The sequence below is a fragment of the Chiloscyllium punctatum genome, chromosome 52 (assembly GCF_047496795.1).
Source record: "Chiloscyllium punctatum isolate Juve2018m chromosome 52, sChiPun1.3, whole genome shotgun sequence".
In the NCBI taxonomy this organism is placed as follows: Eukaryota; Metazoa; Chordata; class Chondrichthyes; order Orectolobiformes; family Hemiscylliidae; genus Chiloscyllium; species Chiloscyllium punctatum.
The window spans coordinates 28,988,146-28,994,437 of NC_092790.1; the positions used below are offsets into that span (position 1 = coordinate 28,988,146).

Genomic DNA, 6,292 nt, shown 5'->3' on the forward strand with positions numbered 1-6,292 from the left:
GTCCTATGTGGGTGCCCATGACAACCAGTGTCGATGGAGGAAGTGGGAGATTTGGAAAGTGAAGTTGTTGATTGTGAGGACCAGTTCAGTCAAGTGGGTGAGGATGTTGGTGGAAGGGTACCTGTTGGGATGGTGTGAGATTAAGAAATGGAAGGCTTGCAGACTTCTGTCATGGTAGATGGATTTGTACAGGGACTGGATGACCATGGTGAATATCGCGTGTTGAGGGCCAGGGAAATGAAATTCCTGAAGGAGGTGAAGTGCATAGGGGTGTCACGAATGTAAGTGGGCATTTCCTGAACTGGGGAGAGAGGATTGTGTCGAGGTAGAAAGAGATTATTCGGATGGTACAGGTGCAGGATAAGACAATAGGTCGACTGGGGCAGTCAGGTTTTTGAATCTTAGGAAGGAGGTAGAATTGTGCAGTGCGCAGTTCCCGGACAATGAGGTTGAAGGTTGTGGCTGGGAGATGCCCAGAGGTGATGAGATTGTGGATGGTCTGGGAGATGATGGTTTGGTGAGGGGAGGACAGTTTGTGATCGTAGTCTGTAGGAGGAGGTGCCTGCGAGTTGGTACCTGGCTTCAGCTTTGTTCCTCTGCCCGACTCACAAGCCTAATTCCTGGTGAATGGCTTATGCCTAAATCGTCCATCTCCTGCTCCTCGGATGTTGCCTGACCTGCTGTCCTTTTCCAGTACAACACTCTCCACTCATTCATTATTACTGTCTCATTTCACTACCAGGTCCATGCTGTCTGTTTGATTCTAATGAGCACTGTTCTCATGGACTGCGACAAAATCTGCCAATCTGAAACAAAAACAGAAATTGCTGTAAAATCACAGGTGTGCTGGCAGCATCTGTGCAGATGAATCACAGTTAACGTTTCACATCCATTGGGTCCGTCTCTCCACAGATGCTGCCAGACGTCCTGAAATATTCCAGCAACGTCTGTTTTTGTTTGATTTTCAACATCAGCAATTTTTTCGTTTTTGTTTTCTTGTTTTCTGCCAAATATGATTTGGCTAAAGATTATATTAAATGTTTTAAATATGACTACGATGGAATGGCCAGGTCCACCAGCCGGCTCCTTTTATTTGTTTCACGTGACCAATGCCTTTCTACTTGGTCACCGCGCCCGACAGCTGCACTGCATTTAAATTGACAAAATTGTGGCATTCTCTCGGATTGGTAATCAGGAGCGAGATTGATTGAAATTTTTGAAAACTTAAGATAAACAGATAAAATACGGGATATAAAACGGGAAAATGAAAGGCAAAGAGAGAACGGCGAATGACAATTTTTGACAAAACTGAAATACAATTGCTCAAGAATCAGAAAGTGCTTTCATTCACAAACATACCATAATATGGAATGTAATTTTTGGGACAACCAATGCAAGTAGATCTTAGCAAAATCTTAGTTTTAAAGTCTTGCTGCAACTGTTTCGGTTATAATGAACGCACACATGGGATTCAGTGCTGTAATGATCTCCTAAAATGGAAAAGGATATCCTTGCCTTCCAGGATTCGTGGGGAATGTTCACTGATTCATCCCAATAATGGCAGGACTGTCGTCTGGATGCGTATGAGTAAAATCTTTCAATGTTCCATGGAGCTTCGAATGAGTGGTGAAGGGAATGTCTCCACTCACAAATTAATCATTCAGTAGAATTCAGTATAGGGACCGAAGAAATGATGAACAAATTGAATAAGAACATGGACATACGATACCCAATAGGTACGACTATTACTATATGAAAACTGTTGATTTCAGATCCACGGTGGCCTTTGGTGATGGCATTTACTGTCCAGAACCAGTCTGCACTGGAATGACGGGAGACACACTATGAAGTATTTGAACTTCAGTCACCTTTAGAAATAGCTGAGACTGACTCCGGACACGGGGATATGGAGATGTTGTCCTTACAAACCTTTCAGACATTCCGTGCAAGAATAAAGGAAGTGATAGATAATTTTCGTCTCCATGGAGACGATGTTCATGAACTGGATAGATAGTAATTAACCTTATTGGAGTTTATAAATAGAGACGTCGTATTGAAAAAGCAAAGAGTTCATAGTGTAACTGTAAAATCTTTAGGTCACACTCAGTGGAAGCATTGTGTGTAATCCTTATCCTCATTCTCCACCAAAAGCATGTAAAGAAGTGAGAAAGGGCACAGACGCTGTTTCCTGGATAGCAAGATATTAGAAAGCCAAGTGACGTTGTTTACTAAGACATAAGAATATCAGAAAAGACACAACCGGTTTCATCGGGATGATAGAAAGAATGACGGAGTTTATACACGAGATTTGGAAATGCTGGAGCAAAAACACGCAAGTTTGATGTCAACAAATGAGATTTTCACATAACACGAGGTTTGAATGAGTAAATCGGGGAAAGTCCCTCTTTCGAGTGAAGCAATAACTGTCGTTTGAGCTTGAAAACCATTAGGGAATGATTAAGAAAAGTTTGGATGAGAGTTTCTTCCACTCAATAGAGTTATTTAAATCGTGAACGACTTTACAGAAGTAAAACGTAGAAGCTGACTTCAGAGTGGTTTAAAAGGTACACGAACAAACGAACAAGGAGAGAATTTACCATTGAGTGAAAGTCAGTATGGTTGCGTAACAATTTCGAATTTGTTGACTTGAGACACAAAGATATTTCATGAACACGTACAACTGAATAAGACTGAGTATAACAAGTTCATGGATTGGTAAGGTGTGGCGTATTATTCAAGGTGAAACTCGGTAAATGGAGCTGATGTCCTAAAATAACTGCATACAGAAGTTATATCCTAATGACTAGGAATTGAATCGTCACTTGGAGATGCAACACCTACTTTAAAGATTTGACCACATTCACATGATGTTATGTACATTTCGTACATTCTTAACTCCACCCAAGAAATCCACCAAGGAGAATGGGTCCTTTTGTATTGTTATCCCTCTGTACTTCTCTGCAGCACGCCAGTTAAGATAAAATATGCTCACACCAAAATTCAGTTCAATACAATATTCAAACGGTCCTATGTGATTTCTTTTTTTATTATTGCAACAACCTTTGTGAGTTTGTAACAAACTGTGTAACATGAAATCAGTTCAACATCTATTTTCCCAGAATTTAAAGCAGTGCACATGGGAAACGTTATCCATCTGGTGAAAAATCACCTTCGGCTCTCTCTCCACATATGTTTCTTCACGTTTTAGATACTTGCAGTATCTTTGTTGATCAAGGAGTCATTATCCAGAAGAGGTAGTTTCTCAATCCACAAACACGGGTATTTTCCCATAAACTTGGCTTTGCTCAATATCACCTTCTGTCCGTACCCCTCAACACGAGGACAAATTAAAGCTGCTCCATGTGATCTCAAAATTAAAACTTCGGCACAGCACAGCTCACTATACTGGAACAGAGATACCGTGCACTGGTCACCTTCAGCACAGGAGCAACACATTAATGCTTACCTCCACATTCCTGGTTTAACTTTAACGTTTGGGAAACCGAGTTTCTCTGATTCCATGGCTAGTAAACGGGGATTATATGATCATCTTCACCAGTGGTTCTGTCCCCGAGTGAGGAAAGTGGTGAGTTACTCATTGTAAAGATGGGTAGATTGATGAAATGTACAATTTCGTCTTTTGCCTTCATTAACTCATGAGCTTTTTATTTTGTTTTGCATCTGTAGAAATCTTAAAATCTTCATCTTGAACAGACTCAATGACAGTTCTTCATTGTGTCTCTGGCAGCAAATTTCATAGTGCAAACTCCCTCTGAATTCTTCCACCGCATTCCGCTGTTTGGGAAGTGTTCCTGTTGTGGGAAATGCACTTCCCCGTGTGTCACGTGCTGCTCCCATCATGCGCTCTGGCACTGCACTCATTTTCCTTCTGACACTTGCTCACTGTGTTGCTGTGATCATACAGTGACTTGGTGTCGCACGACCCAGGAAAATGATACAGATCAAGGTTTTTGCATTGTTGAGTTCAATTGTCAGTTTAGCCATATTTTGGATTTTGAAATTGTCTGTTCTGTACACAAGTGCGTGTCAAAAACATCTGAGCGGAAGTTAGGTCTTCGGAATAATGACATTGAGCACTATGCACTCTCCTCCAGTCTGGAAAACAATTCCTCACAGGCAGTTGAATAGACAATAGACAGCAGGTGCAGGAGTAGGCCATTCTGCCCTTCGAGCCAGCACCACCATTCATTATGATCATGGCTGAACATCCTCAATCTGTATCCTGTTCCTGCCTTATCCTCATAACCCTTGATTCCACTGTCGTTAAGAGCTCGATCCAACTCTTCATTGTAAGAACACCTCCTGCTGTCTCGGGTTCTTCATTCCGTTGACTTCAAATTTCACAGAATTCAATTGACCTTGTTACATAGTCATTTCCTCATTTTTGTTCAGAACAATGTGTGCACAGTGTGACAGTGGGAGTGCACTTGCCCCACAACCCAGGGGTCAGACCATCGTCTTGGACTGTGTTGTTTCTCATTTCACCAACACCAGGGAGAAACATCTGCTGCTCTGCATAATTTACGAAATTCAATTATTCATAAGGTCATAGCTTTTCGAGCGTCTGTGACGAGGTGGCCGAGAGGTTAAGGCGATGGACTGCTAATCCATTGTGCTCTGCAGGCGTGGGTTCGAATCCCACTCTCGTCGCTGTCATTAACGGCTTTCAATGGTGCTGTTTTCAGCTGTTGCATTAAAACTGGAGCTCCAACGGTCAGTTTATATGCTTTGTCGCTATTACAAAATCGCAAGGAATAGTTTGTGCCGTTTGACGAAACTGCATTGAAATGGAGGTTGCTTTGGGATAATGAAACGAAACGCGATTTTCTTTTTCATTACAAGCTGCTGTGAACGTTTTTTCGTATGAAAGACATCCAGGAAAATCAAATACCGAGAGCTGCGAAGTGCATGTTTATGCAAAGGGATTCTTAATGAATGTTTTCTCAGATGAAATCTGGAGGGAGTTGAGTAGAAGTAATTCATCCTGGTGAGAAGAGAACAGCGAAACAGCACAAAATAATGGAGATATTTCAAAGGGGCAGGGTGTGGGTTTAGGGGCACAGAGAACTGGGTGTAAATGCACAGTGGAGAATTGCCGCTGTGGGTGCCGTGCATGGGCACAGAGAGACTTACACATTGGTCTCGCCCTCGCCCCTTGCTCTCGCCATTGATGAATGCTGGACATAAGGCACAGATAAACACAAGATGTGGGAAGCAAGCTCCTTCTCGTTATGCACACACTGGATGCTTCACATTGAACCATGAACAACTGGAGAAATCAGCATGTTACCGAAAGGGAGTGAAACTAAAGTGTGGATCAATAACCGTAAGATTCATGCAACATAAACATGAAAAATGATTTAAAATATAGGGTGTAGGGTTGCTCACTAAGCTGTAACTTTGATATCCAGACGTTTCATTACTTGGCTAGGTAACATCATCATCAGTGGCGACCTCCAATTGAAGCAAAGCTGTTGTCTCCTGCTTTCTATTTATATTTTTCTCCTCGATGGGGTTCCTGGGGTTTGTGGTGATGTCATTTCCTGTTCGTTTTCTGAGGGGTTGATAGATGGCATCTAGATCTAAGTGTTTGTTTATGGCATTGTGGTTGACGTGCCAGGCCTCTAGGAATTCTCTGGCATGTCTTTGCTTAGCCTGTTCCAGGATAGATGTGTTGTCCCAGTCGAAATAGTGGTATTTTAAATCCGTATGTAGGGTTACGAAGGAGAGAAGGTTGTGGCTTTTTGTGGCTAGGTGGTGTTCGTATATCCTGGTGGCTAACTTTCTTCCTGTTTGTCTTACATAGTGTTGGTGGCAGTCATTGCATGGAACTTTGTAGATGACGTTGGTTTTGTCCTTGGGTTGTACTGGGTCTTTTAAGTTGGTTTTTGTTTGAGAGTGTTGGTGGGTTTGTGTACTACTAGGATTCCGAGGGGTCTGAATAGTCTGGCTGTAATTTCTGAAACTTCTTCGATGTATGGTAAGGTGGTTAGGGGTTCTGGCTGTGTTTGGTCTGCTTGTCGTGGTTTGTTCTTGAGGAATCTGCGAACTGTATTTTTGAGTATCTGTTCTTCTCGAATACGTTGAATTGGTGGTTCTCCTCTGTTTTCCGAAGTTCGTCTGTGCTGCAGTGTGTGGTGGCTCGTTGGAATAGTGTTCTGATACAGCTTCGTTTGTGTGTGTTGGGATGGTTGCTGGTGTAGTTAAGTATTTGGTCAGTGTTTGTTGGTTTTCTGTATACATAGGTTTGTAGTTCTCCGTTGTCCTTTCT

General features: G+C 42.2%; 1 non-coding gene across 1 annotated transcript; it reads left to right on the forward strand.

The window, feature by feature from the left end:
• Positions 1 to 4,589: 4,589 nt before the first annotated feature.
• Positions 4,590 to 4,671, forward strand: trnas-gcu (transfer RNA serine (anticodon GCU)). The gene has a single exon. It is a non-coding gene; the product is annotated as a tRNA-Ser (tRNA).
• Positions 4,672 to 6,292: the final 1,621 nt, after the last annotated feature.